This window comes from Chelonoidis abingdonii, chromosome 5, assembly GCF_003597395.2.
Source record: "Chelonoidis abingdonii isolate Lonesome George chromosome 5, CheloAbing_2.0, whole genome shotgun sequence".
NCBI classification, from domain to species: Eukaryota; Metazoa; Chordata; order Testudines; family Testudinidae; genus Chelonoidis; species Chelonoidis abingdonii.
This window is the reverse complement of record NC_133773.1, coordinates 131,136,359-131,160,581: the sequence shown is the minus strand read 5'-3', so window position 1 is coordinate 131,160,581 and position 24,223 is coordinate 131,136,359. Positions and strand designations below refer to the sequence as shown.

The 24,223-nt window shown below is 41.7% G+C and overlaps 1 protein-coding gene across 8 annotated transcripts in view; it reads right to left on the bottom strand.

Moving 5' to 3' along the window:
- The window catches only part of SPON2 (spondin 2), a 105,753-nt gene that overhangs the window by 69,521 nt on the left and 12,009 nt on the right, over positions 1-24,223 (bottom strand). The window contains exon 1 of one of the 8 annotated variants that reach the window (XR_004376274.1): positions 11,972-12,002. The exons of the other annotated variants lie outside the window; for them this stretch is intronic. The gene's annotated coding sequence lies outside the window, so the exon portion shown is untranslated. Of the gene's footprint in view, positions 1-11,971; positions 12,003-24,223 lie in introns of those variants that run through there. 8 annotated transcript variants of the gene reach the window in all.

The following is a 24,223-nucleotide window of genomic DNA, read 5'->3' as shown; positions in this document are numbered from 1 at the left end:
GGGCTTTGAAGCCCCCAGTTGCTATGATAAGCTGCTTATTAGCCGTTCTGTCCTATCTACTGGGAGTAACCAGGAATCATTCCCTCATGATATTGAGCAATTATCAGGCATGGGGTTCATGAGGATGGTTACCAGTCCTATTGCACCGTTTACCACCGGGGAGGGGGAGGAGCGGATAGTGCTCTTCACTGCTGTAGCATCGCGTCTACCAGCAACATTCAGTACTCATAGGGTGACACTGAAAGAAATCAAGAAATGATTTCTTTCCCTTTTCTTCACATGGTGTGTGTGGGGGGGAACTGAGGAGCTGTTCCCTGAACCACGCCAGACACTGTGTTTGAACCTACAGACATTGGGAGCTCAGCCAAGAATGCAAATACTTTTCAGAGACTGCTGTGGACTGTGAGATAGCTGGAGTCCTCAGTACCCCCTCCTCCCTCCATGAGCATCCATTTGAGTCTCTGGCTTCCCGTTACGCTTGTCACGCGCACTGTGTAGCCTGGAGATTTTTTTCGAACGCTTTGGCATTTCGTGTTCTGTAACGGAGCTCTGATACAACAGATTTGTCTCCCCACAAAGCGATCAGATCCAGTATCTCCCGTACGGTCCATGCTGGAGCTCTTATTGGATTTGAGACTGCATCGCCACCCGTGCTGATCAGAGCTCCACGCTGGGCAAACAGGAAACGTAATTCAAAAGTTCGCGGGCTTTTCCTGTTTACCTGCCCGCTGCATCAGAGTTCAGATTGCTGTCCAGAGCGGTCAGTGTTGCACTGTGGGATACCGCCCGGAGGCCAATAACATCGATTTCCATCCACACTAACCGTAATCTGATATGTTATATCGAATTTAGCGCTACTCTCTTGTCAGGGTGGAGTACAGAAATCGATTTAAAGAGCCCTTTATATCGACATAAAGGGCTTTGTATGTGGACGGGTACAGCATTAAATCGATTTAACGCTCTTTAAATCGATTTAAACGCGTAGTGTAGACCAGGCCTAAGATGGTATTAAGCTTAGAGGAATTCATGCAGGTACCATTTGGACGCTAAGGTTCAGATTTGGGAATTAACCTTGTGACATGGATCAAAAGAAATCTGATGAGGTTCAACAAGGGCAAGTGCAGAGACCTGCACTTAGGATGGAAGAATCCATGCACTGCTACAGGCTGGGGACCGACTGGCTAAGGGGCAGTTCAGAAAAAACCTGGTGATTATAGTGGACGAGAAGTTGGATATGAGTGAACAGTGTGCCCTTGTTGCCAAGAAGGCTAATAGCATATTGGTCTGCATTAGCTGTAGGAGACTGCAAGCAGATCGAGGGAAGTGATTATTCCCCTCTATTTGGCACTGATGAGGCCACATCTGGAGTACTGCATCCAGTTTTGGGCCCCCACTACAAAAAGGATGTGGATAAATTGGAGAGAGTCTAGTGGAGATCAACTAAAATGATTAGGGGGGTGGGCACATGACTTACCAGGAGAGGCTGAGGAACTGGGTTTATTCAGGCTTCAGAAGAGAAGAGTAAGAGGGGATTTGGTAGCAGCCTTCAACTACCTGCAGGGAGTTTCCAAAGAGGATGAAGTTAGGCTGTTTAAATGGTGGCAGATGACAGAACAAGAAGTAATAGTCTCAAGTTGCAGTGGGGGGGGTCTAGGTTGGATATTAGGAAAAACTATTTCACTAGGAGAGTGGGAAGCACTGGCCAGTGCTTCCCACTCTCCTAGTGAAATAGTTTTTCCTAATATCCAACCTAGACCCCCCCCACTGCAACTTGAGACTATTACTTCTTGTTCTGTCATCTGCCACCATTTAAACAGCCTAACTTCATCCTCTTTGGAAACTCCCTGCAGGTAGTTGAAGGCTGCTACCAAATCCCCTCTTACTCTTCTCTTCTGAAGCCTGAATAAACCCAGTTCCTCAGCCTCTCCTGGTAAGTCATGTGCCCACCCCCCTAATCATTTTAGTTGATCTCCACTAGACTCTCTCCAATTTATCCACATCCTTTTGTAGTGGGGGCCCAAAACTGGATGCAGTACTCCAGATGTGGCCTCATCAGTGCCAAATAGAGGGGAATAATCACTTCCCTCGATCTGCTTGCAGTCTCCTACAGCTAATGCAGACCAATATGCTATTAGCCTTCTTGGCAACAAGGGCACACTGTTCACTCATATCCAACTTCTCGTCCACTATAATCACCAGGTTCTTTCTAGAACTGCCCCTTAGCCAGTCGGTCCCCAGCCTGTAGCAGTGCATGGATTCTTCCATCCTAAGTGCAGGTCTCTGCACTTGCCCTTGTTGAACCTCATCAGATTTCTTTTGATCCATGTCACAAGGTATAATTCCCAAATCTGAACCTTAGCGTCCAAATGGTACCTGCATGAATTCCTCTAAGCTTAATACCATCTTAGCCTGGTCTACACTACGCGTTTAAATCGATTTAAAGAGCGTTAAATCGATTTAATGCTGTACCCGTCCACATACAAAGCCCTTTATGTCGATATAAAGGGCTCTTTAAATCGATTTCTGTACTCCACCCTGACAAGAGAGTAGCGCTAAATTCGATATAACATATCAGATTACGGTTAGTGTGGATGGAAATCGATGTTATTGGCCTCCGGGCGGTATCCACAGTGCAACACTGACCGCTCTGGACAGCAATCTGAACTCTGATGCAGCGGGCAGGTAAACAGGAAAAGCCCCGCGAACTTTTGAATTACGTTTCCTGTTTGCCCAGCGTGGAGCTCTGATCAGCACGGGTGGCGATGCAGTCTCAAATCCAATAAGAGCTCCAGCATGGACCGTACGGGAGATACTGGATCTGATCGCTTTGTGGGGAGACAAATCTGTTGTATCAGAGCTCCGTTACAGAACACGAAATGCCAAAGCGTTCGAAAAAAATCTCCAGGCTACACAGTGCGCGTGACAAGCGTAACGGGAAGCCAGAGACTCAAATGGATGCTCATGGAGGGAGGAGGGGTACTGAGGACTCCAGCTATCTCACAGTCCACAGCAGTCTCTGAAAAGTATTTGCATTCTTGGCTGAGCTCCCAATGTCTGTAGGTTCAAACACAGTGTCTGGCGTGGTTCAGGGAACAGCTCCTCAGTTCCCCCCCACACACACCATGTGAAGAAAAGGGAAAGAAATCATTTCTTGATTTCTTTCAGTGTCACCCTATGAGTACTGAATGTTGCTGGTAGACGCGATGCTACAGCAGTGAAGAGCACTATCCGCTCCTCCCCCTCCCCCGGTGGTAAACGGTGCAATAGGACTGGTAACCATCCTCATGAACCCCATGCCTGATAATTGCTCAATATCATGAGGGAATGATTCCTGGTTACTCCCAGTAGATAGGACAGAACGGCTAATAAGCAGCTTATCATAGCAACTGGGGGCTTCAAAGCCCTTTTCCAAGCTGAAGAGGCCTAGCCTCTTTAATCTTTCCTCATATGGGACCCTCTCCAAACCTGTAATCATTTTAGTTGCCCTTTTCTGAACCTTTTCTAGTGCTAGAATATCTTTTTTGAGGTGAGGAGACCACATCTGTACACAGTATTTGAGATGTGGGCAAACCATGGATTTATGTAAGGGCAATAATATATTCTCAGTCTTATTCTCTATCCTCTTTTTAATGATTCCTAACATCTCGTTTGCTTTTGTGACTGCCTCAAGGAATAACACGTCCACAACTTTCCCCATATCCACAGAGACAGAAATCTCCTCATAGGAGGTAATTAGGTTAGCCACGCATGACTTATCCTTGGTGAATCCATGTTGACTGTTCCTGACCACCTTCCTCTCCTCTAAGTGCTTCAAAATGGATTCCCTGAGGATCGGCTCCATGATTTTTCCAGGGACTGAGATGAGGCTGACAAGTCTGTAGTTCCCCAGATTCTTCTTCTTCCCTTTTTTAAAGATGGGCACTATATTTGCCTTTTTCCAGCCGTCCGGGACCTCCCGCATTCGCCTAAAGTTTTCAAAGATAATGGCCAATGGCTCTGCAATCACACCAGCCAACTCCCATAGCACCCTTGGATGCATTAGATCTGGCCACATGGACTTGGGCATATCCAACTTTTCTAAATAGTTCTTAGCCTGTTCTTTCACTACCGAGGCCTGCTCACCTCCTCTCCATACTGTGCTGCCCAGTGCAGCAGTTTGGGAGCTGATCTTGTCTGTGAAGACCAAGGCAAAAAAAGTATTGAGTACTTCAGCATTTTCCACATCATCTGTCACTGGGTTACGTCCTCCATTCAGTAAGGGTCTCACACTTTCCATGACCATCTTCTTGTTGCTAACATACCTGTAGAAACCCTTCTTGTTACCCTTCACATCCCTTGCTAGCTGCAACTCCAATTGTGCTTTGGACTTCCTGATTACACCCCAGCATGCTCAGGTAATATTTTTATACTCCTCTCTAGTCATCTGTCCAAGTTTCCACTTCTTGTAAGCTTCCTTTTCGTGTATAAGCTCACTGAAGATTTCTCTGTTAAGCCAAGCTGGTCACCTGACATATTTGCTATTCCTTCTGCTCACAGGATGGTTTGCTCCTGCATCCTCAATAAGGCTTCTTTAAAATACAGCCAGCTCTCCTGGACTCCTTTCCCCCTCATATTAGCCTCCCGGGTGATCCTGCGCATCAGTTCCCTGAGGGAGCCAAAGTCTGCTTTCCTGATGTCCAGGCTTTGTATTCTGCTGCTCTCCTTTCTTCCTTTCGTCAAAATCCTTAATTCGACCATCTCATAGCCACTGCTGCCCAGGTTGCCACCCACTTCTGCTTCCCCTACCAATTGTTCCCTGGCCCCTAGTTTGTTCCTCCAGCACTTGTACCAGGAAGTTGTCCCCAACTGTCTCCAGAAACTTCCTGGATTGTCTGTGCACTGCTGTACTGCTCTCCATTCCCTGCACCTTGCTACTGTTCCGTGGACCACTTCCATACCGCCTAGCTCTGCCCATTCCTCCTCCTAACTCGCCACTCCCTTCTAGGGAGCAACTGTAGGTGACCTGTCCCAGTAACCTCCAAGGAGTGATTGCAGACTTTCTCAGCAGCCCCCTCAGCTGTCAATTTCCTGCTTTTATAAATCCAGACCAGCTCAGTCTCCTCAGCTGGACTCTCTCACTCAGTCAGGGGATTACTTAGCTACCTGATTCCTCTCTGCTGTGGTCTGTTGGGTTAGTTAGACCTCTTTTTAGTCTTCATTAACCCTTTCAGGGCAAGTGTAAAGTGAACATCCCATCACAAGCAGCTCAGCTGTTTCTTTACACAGTTTGGGTCTTTGATCTCTGACCTCCTGTAACAGGTAAGTTAGTCAATGCCACCTCTCCTTCAAAGACTGGGCTGCATAAACATTTTTGGAAGATTTGCATTATCCACTCCCTCCCGCCCCCTTGGAACTCCCCAGGAAACAAGCTCAGCAAGCCAGAACTCCTGAAAACAATTTAACACTTAATATTGTCACAAACATTCATGACCATCAAATATCATAGTCTTTTGAAGTTTTCACACATCCCAGGTATCATCTCTCTCACAAATCACTTTTTGGCTTTAAGAAGAAGGGAGGAGGGAAGGATATTATGAATTATGGGGGAAATTTTCAAAAACATGAATTGCACTTAGGTGGCTCAACTTCCATTAAATATCACTAAGAGTTGGACACACATCTCCCATTTGTGCCTTCAAAAATCTTCCTTTATTCCTTGTGGATTTACTGTACATCTTAAAGTGGTTCAATATCTAAATGGATAATTGATCTATATGGATCAAAATCCACTTGATTAGAATGCAAAAGTGCCATATGATCTTTAATGCTTAACAGTGATCAAGTCATTCTTACTCTCACTTGAAAGATGGCACCTCCAACAACACAATGCCACTGGCATCTTGACAGAGCATCTAAACAGATTAACCTGGGTCACTGAACAATACTACAGAGGGAACGGTTTGTTGTCATAGCAAAGGGAAACATTTAAAGGTAAAAAACCAGAGATTCCATTATAATAAATTAGTCACAATGGGCCAAATTCATCTTTTAGCATAATTCCACTGAAATTAGAGATGAATTTAATCCAGTGTTAATTTCTTCAAGGAACTAGATAGGAGGAAAAAAGGCAATGCCAACCCTGTTAATTAAACATCTATTTGGGCCTAGTAATTTCTAGAGATTGTCCAAAACACAGTTTATCCTTAAGAATATACTCCTCCAGTAACGCTGCCAAGAATTTCCAGAGCATGGATTATCAGCTTTGGATGTGGGTATAATTTATGCACTAGGTCCCCATTCCTGCACCTTCTGAGATCAATGGGAATTTTGTCAATGATTTTAATGAAAGTACAAGAAGGCCCCAGGCTTTTGTGAAGATGTACTTGTACTATTCACAAATTGGTATTCTTTTACAGTTATGCTAGATGGCTTCTGTTCTTTCCCCACAGAACTGTCCCTTTTTCAAATGGCTATTACAGTCTTCAGCCATATGCTGGACAAGATTCCTGCAGTGCACTAAATCAACTATATGTTGATTACTTTCATTTTCACACTGGTTGCACACTGGAGAGACATAATGCATTTTCCCATTCAATTTACAACTTGTTAATGTCCAGATCCTGTACAGAACTTTGTAAACACAAAAAGTAACTGTTGTTCAGATCTTGTCACTAATGACTTTCCCATCTGTTGCCTGCTGGTCAAGTACAGCTTGAACAGTACTTTGCACAATATGTGGAGAGCACAAACATCCATTAACTATTTTTTGTAACTCAGACACTATATTTTTGTCAAGATATACAGCCCTTTCAGAAATCCAGGTTCACAGAATGATCTGCTACCTTGTCTCTCTTACGCTGTATGTAAACAGCAAGGATTTACAAAAGTATGCCTCAAAAGAAGTTTAAAGAAACAAATAGCCAAGAGCAGCTTGAAATCTTTTATGGCTCACGCATACCATTGCATAGTAATGGATTTGTGAAATTCCTACAGAAATTACTCAACTGAGGTAAACGGTGCGTCACAAAATACTGAGCACAAAATTGTCCAAGCCAAAGAAAATGTTTTAGCCTGCAAATCGCTGAGCACTCTTGCACCAATCTAACAAAGAGCATTCTTAGCTTTAAACACAAGTAGGTCCACTGATGACTACCCGTGTACTTAAAGTTAGACTCAGCTTAGGTAATTTGGATTGGGTCCAGAATGTTCAATATCTTGCAGGACCAAGTCCATAAAGAGAAAGAGCCAGATAAAGTCCCTGACGGAAGTTATTGAATATCCAGAGCCAAGAATCAGTTTAATGATGAAATTTCCTTTACTTCCCCACCTACTATTAAATCACTGAGATATGTTTGCTGCACACAATGCAAAACAGGGACATTTTGTCTTTTAAATTTCTCACACACACACACACATACACACTCTCTCTCCTCTCTCACACAGCAACGGTCTCTACCTCAGGAGAACAGACCTGGAAATGTTTGTTTTGTTTTTAAGGGTTTGGATTTTTTTGGGAGGAGGTTAATTAGGTAGATTTTGCAACACAGGAAGCAGGAAGTGGGTGAGAACATGGGTTAGCAAAGTAAAACCTTGTTTGTTTGCTTTTAACCGATACTGTGAAATTATGAATCCAGGTTGTTGGGGGTTTTTTCCCTGAAACTCCAAGAAGTCAGAACTCCACTTGGCACAACTATGACTTTAAAAAAAGTGTTTGCTTTGACTTGAAAAGATCAGTGTTTGATGGACAGAGAGAGGAGTTAGTAGGGTTGGATTAAAACACAGATAGAAACTAGATGTGATATAACCAAGTAACCGTAACCAGTGCATTCAGAGTCTTATCCAAAACTCACTGGAGTCAATGGGCAGGTGGGACGGCTGAGGAATGCAAGGTGATATTTTCCACTCCACAGAGGAGTTGTGTGTGCACTCAGAGACGTTTAGTACCTACTCCCTTGTTTAGAAGGAAAATACATTTAGATCCACTATATGAAATGCAAGTATAGTATTGCTACCCTAAAGCTATCCTCCATGAACTTATCTAGCTTGTTTTTTTAACCCTGTTACAGTTTTGGCCTTCACAACATCACCTGGCAAGGAGTTCCACAGGTTGACTGTGTGTTGTATGAAGAAATACTTCCTTTTGTTTGTTTTAAACCTGCTGCCTATTCATTTCAGTGTGCCTCCTAGTTCGTGTGTTACGTGAAGGAGTAAATAACACTTCCTTATTCACTTTCTCCACACAAGTCAATATTTTATAGACCTTTAGCGTATCCTCTCTTTGCCAAAGTCCTAGACTTTGTAAACTCTCCTCATAAGGAAGCTGTTCCACTGATACCACTAATTTTTCTTGCCCTTCTCTGTATCTTTTCCAGTTCCAATGATTTTTTTTTTTGAGATGGGACAACCTGATCTGCACTTAGTGGGCATTTCATGGATTTATATAGACGCATTATGATACGTTCTGTCTTATTATTTATCCCTTTTCTAATGGTTCCTAACACTGTTAGCTTTTTTGACTGCTGCTTCACATGGAGTGGATGTTTTCAGTGTGCAAAGAAAGGATGGAAACTGTGGCCTGTTTAGAGTTCATAATTAACTCATTTGGTTACATGTCTTGTTACATAAATTCTATCTTAGGGTTTTCTATAGTCCCCACCCATGTAGTATGTAAGTACTTCCCAAGTAAATTACATCTGCAGGGCAATGTCCCTCCCTAGTGGACTTCATGAGTCTGCTACTTTTCTCACTTCCCTAGTATTGGAGTACCTACATCTTTAATTATATAGCTCTAGTATGGATTTTACTGGCCAGTTAGTGATAGGTAACTTTTATAGGGAAAAAAGAGATACGTCAACCAGATACACCTATTTTCCCTCTTCTCATTTCAGCTAATTTCTATTCATTTTTAGGAAAGCTCTTTGGATCCATTCAGGGATTATTTTTGCAGCTACTTGACCTTTTTAAACAAACAATTTTAAGACAGGGCTCAGCATAGCGGAACCGAGTGAGGGAGAATCACAAAAATGCCATTCTCTGCCCACTTCATCCAGGGTCCTCCAGATCTGCACCCAGGTTAAATTATAGCAACCCAATGAAAATTCCAAAGGGTCTAGTTCAGGGATCAGCAACCTTTGGTACACAGTGGCCAGCACATCCCACGTCACTTCCTACAGCCCCCATTGGCCTGGAATGGTGAACCACAGTCTGGGGGAACTGTGATCAGCCAAACCTTTGGACACTACAGGTAAATAAACTGTCCCTGATGGGCTGCCTGTCAAAGGCTGCCGATCCTTGGTCTAGTTCATATCAGTTAGTACATCCCTGTCCAACTGACCACCTCCACTTCTTTAGAATGTATATCCAAAATGTATCAATTTACACCCTATTTATATTCTTCCAAATAGAATCATAGAAGTGTAGGACTGGAAGGGACCTCAATAGGTCATCTAGTCCAGTCTCCTGCACGGACAGAACTAAATATTGTATACACCATCCCTGACAGGTGTTTTTCTAAGTTGCTCTTAAAATCTTGCAATGATGGAAATTCCACAATCTCCCTAGGTAATTTGTTCCAGTGCTTAGCTACCCTTACAGTTAAGAATATTTTCCTAATGTGTAGACTAAATCTCCCTTACTGCAATTACTTCTTGTTCTGTCCTAAGTGGATAAGGAGAACAATTTATCACTCTCCTCTTTCAAACAATCTCTTACGTACTTGAAGACTGTTACCACATCTCCCCTCAGACTTCTCTTCTCCAGACTAAACAATCCCAATTTTTTCAATCTTTCCTCATAAGTCATATTTTTCTTCAATTATTTTTGTTGCTCTTCACTTGCCTTTTTCCAATTTGTCCAAATCTTTCCCAACATGTGGTGCCCAGAAAAGGACACCAAATTGAGGCCTTATCCATGCTGAGAAGAGTGAAAGACTTACCTCTTGTATCTTGCTTACAACATTGCTGCTAATACATCACTTTTTTTGAAATGACTCGTATTTAGTTTGTGATCCTCTGTAACATCCATATCCTTTTCTGCAGTGCCCCATTACCACAATATCCCAAGAAACAAAATCAAAACAAACCAACAGTCTCCACTGTGTGCTTTCCCTCACTACTTCCTTTGAAGCAGTCAAGGACCTTTGCTTTCTTCTGCTATTGCTTTGGAAATTCCCAGTTCATTAAAAGTTTCAACAGAGAAATCTACAGTAGTTTAGATCAATCTTGCTCAGACAAAAGCCTATCATTGTAGCAGGCTAAGATTTAAAACACTTTTCAATGCTCACTGCAGTCTACTCCTCCTATCAGATTAGCCAGGTTACAATTATACTTCATCTCTAGTTCTGATATCCCATACTACTCCCAAGAATGTACCTATAATACCTTATGATTTTCAGTCTAGTTCTTTTTCCTTCTCCATATATTACAGATACAAAATGAGCTCAAGCCATAATATTTGGAGCATCCCTTTGTTAATAGGTTTTCAAAGATGCTCAAATACCATGGTGGTGATGCATAAGATAGATACAAACAAATGTAGCTTTTGTTGACTACCTGGAGATATTCAGTACAACAGCATCAGTTCAACCTGAGTGGCAGTCAAGCTGATACTGTCTGATTTGGAGTGGAAGTTACGTACTGTCAATCCAGAGTTAGGAGGTTTCCATATGCTCGGTGCCCTTTTAATTGGTATTCTTTTTCCGGAACGTTTGGAGTCTTAATTTTTGACCCTAGCTACAGCCAGTTTCTTTAAATGTAACACCCTTGCATACTAAGCTCTTTTCATATTTTACTACTGTTTTATTTGCATCTCATGGAAAAATGCCATTTAATATTTTTAAACCATCCCTAGGAAGAGAATCTACTGCCCTCAAGGCACCTCACTGAAGTTTGGAAAGAGAACCCAAAAGTTCCAGCCACACCCGAGTACAACATAAAGCACTTTCTTTTGTGGGGTCCACATTACGAAATACACACCATGTCTGTTTGCTGGCATATTTTCTATTTTTGAGGTGTTTGTGTTGCTATTTTGCCCCTGACACCACTCTGAGGTTTCTCCATTAAAATCCAGAGGCAGAGAGGGAAGCAGACTGGATCCATAAATATTGTAGGATTAGTTTATCCAGCTCAAGCAAGCTCTTGAAACCTCACAAAGCAGCCTTTTTTCAAACAGTTGTTTCTCTTTTCCCCCAGTGCTACAGTAACAATGGCACGTATTTAGCAACCTACGGTCACTTTTCTGTGCCTGTTTCCTGTCCTATCCTTTTTCTGATTCGTCTAAACAGACTGTACATTTTTTTGTGTTTGTACAGAACCTAGCACAGTGGGTCTTGATCGCAGTTGGGCCTGTGAGTGCTACCATAATGCAAATAATAAATAAATAAAATAATAATAAATAATGTTGCAAATTAAAGTACACATTCTCTTTAGGAACTGACACTTTGCTGCCTGCACAAGATATTTCTGGGCCACTGGGCCCAATTTTTACTCTTGGTTGTGAATTCTCCAATTAACATGGATTTACAGCTCATGGGAAAGAAAGCTTAGATAGTGTAGCAATACATAATCTTCATCCAGGGAGCAGTGCCTGCAGATCCTCCTTCCCTCACTTGCATTCTTGCTGAGATGCATGTTTAGTACAGACATGTTTGACTTGTGTGCAATAACAGTCTGGATAGTTGTGGTTGTGAGGGTTTTGTTTTTGTTTTTGGGAAGTCAGTAAATATCACGTGCAGTTCCCATCACACACAGAAGGAATAGAAACTGGACTCTATCTGGAAAATATCATTCTGACTGCATTTAAAACAGAAAAATCATGTCATGATGATTCATTGCAACATGATGACTTGAAGTGAACAAATTGAGAAAGTACAAGCAAAAATAATGTATTATCCACATATTGCACAAGCTAAGAGCTTGCAGGTATCATGTGCCATTGAGACCCAGCTCATATATGCCATGCTGGGAGGTATTATGTACATACAGAGACTTCCCACCTTCTCCCGAATCCAGCCGTGGACTCTGTTGGTGGCTCAGCTATGTGGTAGGAATGTCTGCCCCTTTCCTTGGTCTAACTCCAACAGAGCTGTAGGGCTCTGCTTTTATACTTCTGGCACTTTCTGCAAAGGGGGTGGGGTGATCTGTGCCAAACAAGGTGAGTTAACCCCCTCTGTACCAGGGTGAGGCCTACAAGCCCCCATGCCCTTCTGCATACAGGCTGTAGTTCTGCCTGGCACTCAGGTGAATCTCATGAGGGACAGGGTGACGACATACATGTAAGGGCCAGGCAGGTTCTGACCCACAGTCAGGATTCAGATTCATTTTTATTCATCTTTTAAATTTAAGTGAGTTTCCAGCTTATGAAAGGTCCTGACTGGCAGCCATCAAGACTTTAGGGTATGAGCTGGGAGTGGTGATTCCCACCCATGTAGAAATAGCCATGCTGACGCTGCCTGAACTAGCAGTTTGTCCGCAGCAGCATAGGTGGCCACTTGAGCTCACCACCCCAAGTACAATCCCACTTGACTCCCCAACTATGTTCTCAGGTGGCTAGGCACTGCCCATGCTGCTGTGAATGCACTACTGTTGATAGGCACTAGCTGGCAGAGAGCTAGTTATCTTAGGGTAACATCTATGAGAGCTGGGAGTCACACCTCCCACCTCAAACACAGACGTAACCTTGGGCACTGGAACAGGTAGCATATGGACAGGGTTCATATATGCGTTCCCAGCACTGCCCTAATATCAACATATTCCAATCTCAGCAACACCAATACAAATGTACAGTAAACTTCAACAGTTTTACTCTGAATTGACATGGCATCACCTGTCCCAGTGTATCTCATTCCAGTTCTTGTAGGATCAGTACATGACAAGCTAGAGGACTTTGCTTTCTGTGCCTGTTCAAACCTTGAACTCTCTGAGATCAACAGTGCTCGTTACGTTGAAGGCACCTCTCTACAAGGTCATCAACTTGTCCCACATAGGCTAGAAAATAGATGTCATTTGATACTGATTTTGAAACAATATTGAGCAGCAATGAATTCAAACAAGCAACATTGGGGACAAATTCTGATGTCATTTACTCCAGTGTAAAGACAGTAATCACACGCAGTTACTGTACCTTGACACTGGAGTAAATGACATCAGAATCTGGCCCTACCGATAAAAAGCTACATAATGTATCCTATTATTAACTGCCCTCAGCCAGCCAGGTCCTCTATTTTTCCTGCTCTTTATGATATATGAACTTTCATTGTTTATTTTACATTTCAATGGACAAACTGAGAAAATATTTCTGGAACTCTTCCAGGCTTTATGACAAATGCAGAGATTAATATGTAACCCTACAAAAATGGAAATAATGATGCTTTTCCTTCACTTCAGATGTAAAGTTCTACATAACAAAGTATAATTATTGTTATGTATCAATTGCACAGATATCACAGGGATAACACAACAAACGTAATCCATTTTGACACTGTAATAACCATAGTTTGCAAAACAGGATATTAAAATACCACATGATTTAATTATTAACCAATCAGGATGCTTTTACTATGTTTTTAACCAAACTGTAGTTGATAAAATAATGATACTTCATCAGTTATTTTGCTGTGAGAATGTCTATAGATTGATAGATAGAGAGTAAATGAAACAATAAGTTCACACTACTGTGGCTCTTTTGAGATCTGAGAATCGTTGATCTACCCCGTATTATTCAACATGTGTATTAAGCCATTGCGAGAGGTAGTGAGACAACATGAGATAGGATTGAAGTGCCAGCAGTTGATGTATAGCTCTCTGTCTCTTTCATATCATATGGAAACAGCACCATTTCCCAGATTTCTCAGTGATTAGCCAAAATCAGCACCTGGACGAATAATATCTGGCTGAAGCTGAACACAGACAACACCGAGGGAATGCTAGTAAGAAGAAAGCCTTCAAAATAATTTTCCTCATTCATATCACCCCCTAGTTTCTAGGGCAACTGTCCTCAGATTTATAAGTTGATCTATAGCCTTGAAGTCCTTTTGGACTCCTTAATGCTACTGGAATCTCAAACAGGGACAGTAGCAAAAAATAGACTTCCGTCTGAGACTGGACTGAAGATCTCATCTATTATACCAGTCACAGACCCATCCACAGTGATCCACACATTTGTGACATCAGCTCCAGGCTTTGTTATTGCAATTCTAACCCACAAAAAGCTCTAAGTGATTTTTTAAAAAAAAAGGCAACTTCCCATATGTTTAGCAGCACAAGTTATCGTAAGCACCCCCTTGGTGCTTCACTCTGCACCAGCTCATCATTGAATACAGAGGCCTGGATCAAAGTCTCTGCCTTGATATTCAAGGCCCTTCATAGATTTAATCCAGCTACCTGAGATATCGGCTCTCCTCTCAAAGGACAGCTACATTCCAGTGGATCCATGAAACTATTGGCCACTAAGGGAAACTTCATAAGCAGAAACAGAATTTTCACAGGGACTGGACCAGGCCTGTGGAACTGACTCCTACAAGAAATAAGCTAGCGATTGAGATTGAGAATACACACAAACAATGCTATTCAATAATGAAGCTATTTCTCCTAAAGAAATAGGAGCAAAGAAAGAAAGAGCAAATTACGTCCATTTTAAAATACTTGGCAGGTATGGGATGTTATGGTGACTGGGGATATCTAGATAGATGGACATATGGCCACAATTTTCTTTTTCTCCTCAGATGTGCTAGATGCAGGAATAAGGACATCGCAAAGATAGCCTAACCTGTGTGTCTAAAAACTGTGTTAGCACATATGTGAATAAATGTGCTAGTCATTCCCAGGGCACCACCCTAGTCAGGGGATGTACCCCAAGGGCCAGTTTTCCCATGTACACCTCTGAGTATAATAAAGGGAACAGGAGAGCACTGAATAATCAAACTCCACAGTATCAACTTAGATGATATCTAAAAGCATTTAAGAAAACAAACTCCTTTTATCAACTTGCATTTAGATGGTCCATAACAAAGCTTAGTCAAAAGTTACAAAAATACAAATATCTTTCTTACAAATGCCCTCTCTTCTGATTCACCTTTTTTTATTTTACTGTGCTGGGATTGTTTTATGATCCTTTGCATTCCAGTTGTTGCAGGCTAGTGGGCTGACAAAAACGGTGCCCCATTTATGTCAGCAAAAAACTGGCTGCATAGGAAACTTTGTAAGAATTTGTGCCTCATAGCTGCCCCTGTCTTCACCTTCTTCTGAGGGCAGCTCTTCAGCTTATTCAAGTGAACACCATGATTTGCACGATGAGTAACTGAAAAACCTAACAGTGACTGGTAATAGGCAATGCTCAAGGAGGTCAGGAGCTTGTGTGTTTTTTTTTTATTACAGGTGATTTGTTTTTAATTAATCCTTTATTTGTTTTGCTTTACTTTTTCCTCTTCTGTGGTTTTGACTTTTATTGAAGTAAGAGTTTCCTTCTCTTTTCTTGGATGCTGAGATGGAAGTGGTCTGATTCCAAAGAGAAGAGATTGAGTCTCTGCATCTCCATGAGCTTCAGTTAGTTTATGGTTAAAAAACAAAATGAGGAGGAGTGGAGAGGCCCAGTTACAACATTTGTATTAGAAAAATAATTTTACATTCTCGAAAAGTCAAGGCAGCAGCCTTGTGGGATAGCACCAAATAAGTCAACTGCATTGTTCCAGCACCAGCACTTTCTTGCATTTCTTGTCTACACTAAAATAATACAGTGAGAATGGGCAGGAAAACAGTGCTTGGCCTTGCTCAGAGCAAAAGCAACCCATAACACTTGTGAACAGCTGCAAGCAGGTGTGTACAGACATAGTATGTTACAGGTTTACTAGGAGGTTAAAACGGTGCTGGAAACACAAAATACTGTCATGTAGTCAGACAAGGCCTCACAAGACAAACTCTACCTCTGTCCAGCAGAAGAATTAGGATGGAAATCTATGAGTGCTCATGGCCTTTTCAGACCTTTACATGTGTTATCCCTGCATGGGGGAATCTGGAACCCTTAAGGCACGCCCCAAGTAAGCAGCAGGAAAGATTTCCAGGGACAGATCTCTGGGCTAGCAAAGCAGAATCCTTCTGTGGAACTACCAAGTAAAACTAAGTTGTTGTTTTTTTTAACAGAAATATTTGGGAATCATAAGAAATGTTAAAACACTGCCTACATTTTAACTGTAGTTTAGCTTCATCTACATATACTCATCGACTGCAGGGAGCAATTGACAACCATTTTCCAGTTTTTAACTCAAAATATTGACATATTTCCATATAAGATAGGTAACTGCTATGGAGGTGTGAAAGACTAGACACCAATATTTGAGATTTTAAATCCAGCATTTGTAGTAACTTGACTTTGGCATTTAAAAGAATTTGTTTATGTGATTAATTACTCAAGCTAAACAAGGTGACTGTGGTTTCATATAAGCAACAGAGTCTAAATAAGCTTATTCAGCTTGTTTTACTGTGTGTTTAGATGATGTTCTCTTTTGTAATCATTCAGTAGTAGTAGATGCTTTATCATCTTCAGGTTTGGTACGGAATCTAAGGAGACAATGTAAAATAATACACTTTCCAGTTGCTTTAGTATGATTTATTTCCTTAACATAGGAGAAGTTTGAAATCACCCAAGCGTTTTATTTGTTACACTATATGCTCCAAGGGTCATAATCGCTCCTTTCCTTCCACACCTCTGGCACTTCAGAAGCCCAATATGGTCTAGTGAAAGGAGCATAGGACTGAAAACTGGGAAACCCTTTTTCTAATCCTGCAGCTGCCTGGGACTTGCTTTTAAACTTTAGGTAAGTAACATTGGACTCAACACTGAGGTGCTGAAGCCCTCAATTCCTACTGAAGAAAATGGAAATTGGTGCTCAGCAAGTTGCAGAATCAAGCCTTTAAGCTGCCCATGTCTCCGTTTCTCCATCTGTAAAATGGAGATAATTATACTGACCTCCTTTGAAAGGTGCTTTGGTGTTTACTGATGAAAAGTGCCATATGAGAACAAGAAATTTTGAATTATTAGTATCTATAAATCACTTTGCAGGTGTAAATTACTCATTATAATTAGCCCAGATTATCCCTCAGAGGTGCACAGATGTGAAGAACTCTACACACATGGATTTCACCGCTTCCACACAGGAAGAGGTCTCAGTCACCTCCACAGCACCTTCACTTCCCCTTCTGACCCTCTGGTGTCCAGGCTACGGGCAGGGTTGGTGAGCACAGATATTATCCCTTCTACTGCCCCTGTGGAACTGAATCAGAAAAGATAATATTGCTTCAGACTGTATTGTTTCCATGGAACTACACCCCTCTCCCTACCCCATCTGCATTCTGAAGCAGCAGCTGCCAAGGAGAGTCTCCTGTAGCAATTGACTTCTACAAGGGAAGGTGGAGGCCAGAAATGGTGTGGATACACAGACATACCATTTGGATGACCCTGGCCACCTACATTTATATCTTGGGATCTACAAGGTTTGGGGACAGAGTCTGTGGCATTTTCCACAATGAGGCAAACCCCAGCCCCTGAGAAGATGATGATTTGGGGGATGCTCACAGATATTTCCTTCCCTAGAAACTCCCCCCCACATGGGTTTTGTTGTAGGAGAGGATGATCTGGACCATTCTTATTATTATTTATTACCTCTTAATGAAGATAGACTCCCTCTCCATCTAGACCCTGGGTTTGAAAACTTAAGACACTCAGGGGGTGATCTGTTTTTGATGGGCCCAGGTTGGGAGTTACAGCATTGAAGCATTTTGAGGCACCCAAGACTGCAGGGCAGATGGACACAACTATTCACTGGTCTGGATTGCACCCTGGAATGTGATAGTCTCCTATTTACTTTGTTCCCTTTATTCAGTTTCCTACAGGAAGGATTCAACACACACAGTACCTTTTTCTTGCTGCATCTTGTTCTTTCATGAAATCATAATCTCTGTTTGCATTCACTGCTGTCCATCTGCTGTAAGATGAAGACTGCATTGCGCCATTTAAGTAGATTAATTTTCTTGAGATGGACCTTACTACAAGTTCCTTTTCCAGATGGATACAGTAATCAGGTTGACTTACACTAGCCAACAAGAAGTTTAATTCTCAATTCCTACATCTTCCATAAATCTGTCTACAGAGAGCCACTGCTAGAAATTCTTTGTAGTTTATGTCATATTTTATAAAATCTGTTGAGTCTGCCCCTAGTGTTTTGATTTTTCCTGAAAAACAGAGACTCTCTTGAGGGAAAATTTGAACCTTGGCATTTATCTTTCCATGCATTCAGATAAGCACTTGTGAAAGCTTCTCTCACAGGAATATCATCCCAAAGACATATTTGCTTTCTCTGGACCGACAAATTTGACAGCTAAATATTGATATAATCTTGCAGTTTTAGTCAGCTGGAAATCTGTCTGCAAACAAAGAGACAGGGCCTAGTCCTAACTCATAAGAATGGCTATACTGGGTTAGACCAAAGATCCATCACCAATGCCAGGTGCCCGAGAGCGAATAAACAGAACAGATTATCATCAAGTGATCCATCCCTTATCACCCGTTCTCAGCCTTTGGCAAAGAGAGGCTAGGGACACCATCTTTGCCTATCCTGGCTAATAGCCATTGATGGACCTATCCTCCATGAATTTATCTAATTCTTTTTTGAACTCTGTTATAGACTTGGCCTTCACAACATCCTCTGGGAAAGAGTTCCACAGACTGACTGTGCATTGTGTGAAAAAAATACGTCCTTTTCTTTGTTTTAAACCTGCTGCCTATTAATTTCATTTGGTGACCCCTAGTTCTTGTGTTATTAGAAGTAGTAAACAACACTTCCTTATCTACTTTCTCCACACCAGTCATGATTTTATAGACCTCAATCATATCCCCCCTTAGTTGTCTCTTTTCCAAGCTCAAAAGTCCCAGTTTTATTAATCTCTTCTCATACAGAAGCCATTCCATACCCCTGATCATTTTTGTTGCCCTTTTCTGAATCTTTTCCAGTTCCAAGATATCTTTTTTGAGACAGGGCAACCACATCTGCACACAGTATTCAAGGTGTGGGTGTACCATGGATTTATATAGAGGATATATGATATTTTCTGCCTTATTACCTATCCCTTTCTTAATGATTCCCAACATTCTGTTCGCTTTTTTGACTGCTGCTGCACACTGAGTGGATGTTTTCAGAGAACTATCCACAATGACCCCAAGATCTCTTTCTTGAGTGGTAACACCTAATTTAGACCCAATCATTTTGTATGTATAGTTGGGATTATGTTTTTCAATGTGCATTACTTTGCATTTATCAACACTGAATTTCATCTGCCATTTTGTTGCCCAATCACCCAGATTTGTGAGATCTGTTTGTAGCTCTTTGCAGTCTGCTTGGGACTTAACTATCTTGAGTAGTTTTGTATCATCTGCAAATTTTGCCACCTCAACTCAGACAAATGTCCCACTGAAGTAAATGGGAAGCAATGTATTTTATTGCACCAGCTTCTGTTGGTAAAAGAGACAAGCTTCTGAGTTCCACAGAACTCTTCCTCAGGTCTGGGAAAGGTAACCAGAGTGTTGGTGTGTTCTGGTCTGTAGGACTTGTTTGAAGCCAGAAGAGGGGGGTTCAGGAAAAATTTGTTTCAGGATGTGGTCCCCTTCAAGTATGGGTTGGAATTGTTTGATGATATCTCATGTAGGGATTGCAGTATCGGGTGGTAGATGACAACTAGGGGTATTCTGTCAGTGGGTTTTTTCCCCTGTATTGAAGCAAGTTCTCTCAGGGTATTTCAATGGCCCATCCATGATGCAATCTACTACTCTGGTGGAGTGTCCTCTTTGGTGAAAGGCAGTTTTGAGTGTGTTAAGGTGTATATCCTGGATTTTCTCTTCAGAGCATATTCTGTGGTATCTGAGTGCCTGGCTGTAGATATCAGAATTCGTGGTGTTTTGTGGGGGGTTACAGGATCTATGAAGGTAGGTGTGGTGATCCATTGTTTTGTTGTATATGGTAGTCTGTAGGGTTATATTGTTGAAGCTGATTATGGTATCCTGAAGTTGATGCTGTGTGAGAGTGTTTTAGAAAGTTTGATGAATGGGTGGTGGTTGTTGAAATTATGATGGGTACTTAGCTTGTCTGTCTAGATGATGAAAATATCGATATAGCTCAGGTATATCACTGGTTTTGTGTTGCATTTTTCCAGAAATTATTCCTCAAGGAGGCCCATGAAGAGGTTGGCATATTTATTTTGAATGGTTTCTTGCAAAATGTGTTACTTAACAATTTGTTCCATCTTGTATTTGGCTGTGACCCTGATTACCTTTCCCAGACCTGAAGAAAAGCTCTGTGGAAGTCAAAGGCTTGTCTCTTTCACCACCCTAATAAAAGATTGTCACCTTGTCTCTTTCATATCATGGGCTACAACAAACACTAAAAAAAAAGATGATCAGAAGGGACAATGGGAGGGATTTTCAAAAGCACTTAAGAGTATAAGTGACATTGAAGGTCCCATTAGAAACTTGTGATCCCGAGTCAGTTAACCACTTTGAAAATCTTTTCCATTTTTCAGCTTTAGATTGGATTCAATTTCAGGGTAGAATTCAGATTCAGAGGCCCAGAATGAATCAGGTGTAGGGTTCAGGCTTCCATTCAATTGCACTGAAATCTTGCAAACTATACTTGTAAAAATTTGCCTAAAAGTGACAGAAATCCTGTGAGATCGGATGTCTTGGCATTATTTTAGCCATCTGGGGAGGAGGCTGTTCTTGTCTGTGGCCAGAAAGACAAAAGTGACCTTTTCTGGTTCTGAGCATGTGATGGAACCAACATAATAGGGACAGGAGGTTTTATTTTTGGTGGGGGAAGGATGGAAATGAACTGGGGTACAAATCCAGACCTCCCTGAAAATTGATGGATTTAATAAGATTTAAGGTACTGACCCATCTCAAGTGAATAAGGATTGCAGAGTCAGGTGCAGACATTCTAGAAGTTCTATCCCAAAACTTTAATGTTACTTTTGCCTGAGAAAGGAATGAGTAGGAACTCTGGAATTTGGCCCTTGGAATTCACCAATAAACTCTTCTGAAAGGTATTTGTGCTTAAAATACAGTAAAAGGAAAATAAAGCATAAAGTGCACTGACCTCTTTTTGATAATCCCGAATACACATCCGGTGCACGAATCAATAATTCAGCACAACAATAATCAAAGAAAGATAACGACAAGGAGAGTTGCAGGGGTGGGGGCACAGGACCTAGCCATGCAAGACTTTGCTCTCCTTTATGATTGTCACACAACATACATAGTTAAACAACTGAGCTACAGGCTTTAAAAAAATGCCATTTCTTTTGGAACTAAACTTAAAGAACAAAACAAAAACCATCATGACCTTAGTAGCTAATCCCTTATTCAGCCTGGCTCTTCCCCTTCATTCTGTTAGAGGGTATTGATTTCTCTAGCTCTGGTTTAGATATTTTCCACAAGACAGTTTTCCTTCTCATATTTTTTAATTTTGCCTGTCATAGGCACTTTTTTCTTATTAACATCAACTTTTGTATTTAAATAGGAAACTATATTGTCAAATTAATCCAAAAAACAGAACTTTGTGAATCACAAAACTGCTATAAATATTACACCATTATTTACTCTCCAAACAGACTTCAGCCTTATTAAGCAGAAGCCATAAATTATCTCTTCAAATACAAAAAGAAGGTTGTTCTTCACATAAAATTGAAGCCTGATCAGGACTACTGCATTACACCTGAGCCAGATGATTTTAATTAGCAGCTCTTCTGAAAGACAGGTCACTTCTTCAATCATTCCTTTAGATCCAGCATGCCCTCTGGATGCATTAACTAAATGAACTAGTTCGGGAGGTGGGGTGGGGGGGGGTGGAAATCAGAGCATGATTATTTTCTCCTCTGTCAGTAAGGCTGCACTCCAATGCCCACTGAAATCTTTGAGTCTCTTTCCATGGGCTCTGGATCAGGCCCTAAATCAGTAGCACATCTCAGTGGGTTGTGTTTATCTGAAAGGAAGCTATAGGGGTTGCATATTACATCAGCTCAGGAAAAGCTCTGGAGTTTAGGGGTGCACAGTTCACAGGCACCAACAGAAGTAAAAGAAGGAAGAGATACCTCCCTCGCTCATGTAGTCATCTTTCAGCACTTAGCTATCCTGTCCTATGTGCTTATACAGTCCCCATTGCATCCAAGCCCCTCACAATCTTGGAGTATACTTATAACACTCCAGTGAGGCAGACAGTTACCCCCTTGCCAAATGGGGACAGAGGAAGAAAGAGATTAAAGACCAGATTTTTAAAATGTAATGAGGCACCTAAAGATTCATCTAGGCACCCAGTGGAATTTGCAGGCATTAGGGGTCTAGCTGCATATTTAGATGCCTAGATACCTTTAAAAATCTATTTGTAGATCATTTGCTCAAAGGTCACATGCAGAGTCAGTGGCAGAGCAGGGAATCCCCAATACTAGGCTAGCACCCTAACCACTGACCCATTCTCCCGCTTCTGGCAAAAGGAACCTTAAAAACCAATACTTCAGATTGAGTGGAACTGTATAGTCCACTAGGCAGCCTGAAGAGGAACAAAGGAGAGGGATTAACTCACAAGATGATCTAAACCTGCCGAAGGTTGAGAACAGAACCAATTGGGTATTCTCTCTCCATCCCAGGCCTTGTGACCACTCCTGCAAACCAACTGTGAGTGGAACTGGGGAGCAGCTACTGTCCACAACAGACACTTCTTAAGATTCCCATGGATTCTCTCCCCTTCTCCCCAAAAATCCATCCAGGAATTGATGCTAAAAGCAATATTAACTCCTGAAAAATCCTCTCCACTGCGTCTGGTTCTCATACACAGGGGATGCAGTCATCAAATCACAGCACCACCTCTGGAGGGAAGGCCTACAAACCAGTGCCCTGAGGCAGTCATTAGGACAGTCCTATAGAAACTGGGAAACTGTATAGCATGAGGAAAATGGTCTCAAGGCTGATAACCCTTCACTCTAAGGGGATCTCTACAGAGAGCCATCATGCCAGTACCACAGATGCTTTCATTTAGTTTTTCCACTCCCATGAAGATCACATAGGACCTGTAGTCCATCTCACCCTTGCTACAGAAGTAATTATTCCAATATACCATCTAGGGCTTTGTATAGTCTACTTTTAAATGGCTCAAGCAGAAGGAATATATTGTTGATATTATCATTAAGTAACAGTTCTCAGTATTCAGCTGCATTTTCCTCTGTTTAATTTTATTACTCCTATTACTGCCTTTTACCAACCTAATTCTTGGTGCATACTTGTAGACTATTATGTCCTCCCACCATTTAGCCAAGTGTTTTTAGGCTGAGTGTAACTCAAACCCAAGATAGGGCTGGACTGAGCAACCTTTCATGCATTACTTCCTGGGACCGGCAACTATTTGAACATTATTTTTTTGTGAAAGAGGCTTTTGTTTAAAACTTTTTAAAGAGACAACAGATGTTGAACCAGCATCCTTATGTTGAGGACTTCACTGTTGTGGTTGAATAAAGAATACTTTTTAAAAAAAAAAAAAAAAATGAACTCACGAGTGGCTTTTTGGAGATGGTGCCTGATGACACCCACCCACAAAGAGACCATGTAATTAAATATATAACTTATTTGTGTATTGAACATGCTAGATGCGATATTCAAATGTGCGGTAATATATTTCCATCAGCTCCTGGGTCTCTTCATTATGCTGAGTGCAGGCAAGTTAAATTCACTCAGTTAATATGGCAACCTTTAGGATACAGAATGCCAGCCATGTCCAGCATTTATCATTTTAATAAATGGAATGGATCATGGCCCAAATATTTAAAAAATGTTAAATTAATAAATACTTGGGGAGCTAAAACCACACGTAGACACCTAAATACTGTCAAAGTGAATTGATTTTCCAAGGTGCTGAGTACTTGCAACTCCCATGCACCTCTGACATTCAAGCACTGTTATTTAGGTGCATAGCTTTAGACATCCAAGAGTGAAAATTCTGACCTCATCATCCATTACTGTAGAGTATGGAACAGTGACACAGATCAGTCTCTGGCAGGGCTGGCTCTAGGTTTTTTGCCGCCCCAAGCAAAATAAAATTTGGCTGCCCCTACCCCAGCCCTGGGCTCCCCCTCACACCCCCCTGCTGCCCCAGCTCTGGGCTCTCCCCCACCACCTGCACCCCCTGCCACCCCAGCCCTGGGCACCGCCCCACACACAC